The sequence below is a fragment of the Lupinus angustifolius genome, unplaced genomic scaffold (assembly GCF_001865875.1).
Source record: "Lupinus angustifolius cultivar Tanjil unplaced genomic scaffold, LupAngTanjil_v1.0 Scaffold_681, whole genome shotgun sequence".
Taxonomy (NCBI): Eukaryota; Viridiplantae; Streptophyta; class Magnoliopsida; order Fabales; family Fabaceae; genus Lupinus; species Lupinus angustifolius.
Genome location: NW_017728007.1, coordinates 11,947 through 14,089, shown reverse-complemented (window position 1 = coordinate 14,089; position 2,143 = coordinate 11,947).

Sequence of the window (2,143 nt, the reverse complement as noted above, 5' to 3'; positions counted from 1 at the left end):
AGGTAGATCATTAGTGCATACTTACCTTTCCTTCTTTTGTTCACTCTAAGGCTCACTTTCCAATTTCCTGTACTAACTCATTCTTTGCTATCAACCATTTTGGTTCTTCTTCTTTAATTGATTGTTTTCTTTTGAGTCTTCGATTTTTTGCATGATTCATATTTCATTTGATTTGCTTCCAATTCATTTCCTCATGCTTACCATTAACACATGATTGAAGAACGAGCCTATTTAATTCAATTCCCAACTCATATACAAACTCATTTCCATTGCCAAACTTAATAGTTAAAAACCATATGCACTAATGACCTTTCTCTATAGGTGTGGGGCTTGATGTATTCATTGTGGCTTGGAGGCATGATTTTCAAAAATTAAAATTTCAGCTCAAGGGGCTAGAAGAATTGGGTACATGATTCATACAGGTTGGCTTTCTGGCTATAGCTTATCTATCCTAGACTAGGCCTTAGTCATCTCCATGTTATTCCATGCTTAATGACAACAAAAAATCAGGCAAAGTTAACTGATGTAATTCAGCAAAGACACTCATCTATGTTTGGGTGCACTCTCTCTCACCAAGTTGTAGGCCATATTCCTTTGATTAAAGTGCTCATTATTCAACCTATTCAACCTATGTCTGATTCAACATTCACATCCTGAAAGTAGTTAAACTCAAAACCCTAATCATTTTCATTCACATGTTTTTAACTCTTTTTTAAGCATGAAGACACAATTGGACTAAAACAGACACAAATTTATTTTAAACTAGACACAACTTCATTGAACTAAAACAATCGTACTGAACTTGATATAAACAAGATTAGCACAACAACACATTACACATTACGGCTAAACATACAACCTATACTATGAAACATAAAACATAAACATAATTAAAATAGAAGAACTAGTTTGTTGTGTTTTCAAGCAATTCTCATCAAAGCATATAATCCTCTTCCTCTTCAGCATCATTAGCATCATCATCCTCAGTAGCTCTAGAAGCTCCTGCCTCCTCTGGAAAGGTAGGCCTGACCCTAGGCCACGGAAACCTTTCAGTGAAGTCCTCGGGCTCATCCAAAAGTGGTTACCCGGATACTGAACCTTATACGCAACATAGAGGCCTTACTGCTGATGCATCTGCCCTCAGCGCATAATGTCATTTTGGAGCTCCACATGCTCCATATGAACTTTGAGCTCATGAATCTACTACTGTAATGTCAAATTTTGAGGCTGATTTATGGTTGTTGGTGGTGGTGTTGTTATGGTTGTGATTGTCCCGACCCCTCTTGGTTAAGAACATCGTCTTTGCAGTTTTGCTAGATATACTGCCTAATTATAGGCAGTTTTATCTTTTCAGTTCGGTTGACCTGTACTCTCTGTTATGCACACAGTGTTGTAATCAATGAGGGGAAGCCCATAGTCCCTTTCTTGCCCCCTTATGCACACAGTGTTGTACCACTATGATCATATGCTTCCTATAGATTCGCAAGGGTTGACCATCACTATTGGTACTAAATGACCTTCCCGGAATGCAGAGAAGTGCAATTGTCTCATCATTGTTGAACCTAAGAGTAAGGGTTTAGGTCTCTGCCATCATCTGGTGATACTCATCGAGGTGGCCATCTATCTTATCATACGACTCATTCAACATGGCATTGATGGTTTCCCTGTCATATCTGATGCTCCTACCTCTGATCTAGGACTTGTGCTCGAAAATTTCTCAACCCTCCTCCGATGGGTATGCGTTAGCATAAAACTCCCTAACCACAGCTAGATCAAATTTCTCATTGGCAAATGCTAACGGCCAACATTTCAGTTTGTTCAAGTGTCTAGTGAACTGTGGGTAGTCATTTGTGTCTATCGAAGGAGGATGATTAATCGTTCCCCCTCTCTTTGGTGGTAAATTTGTGTCTATCAAAGGATATCGCACCTTGATTACTGGTGTCTGCTTTCAGCTTCTTCGGAGGAGGGGGCTTATTCTTAGCAATTGTTTTCACGTGCCTACAAATGGATAGGAAATGCACATAAATTAGTAACAAAGCAGAAGGGACATTGAACATTTTCCCATTCAAATTATTACAAATGGATAGGAAATGCACATAATATGTTTTCAGGCCATAAAGGGCCTTTTTGAGCTTATATACAT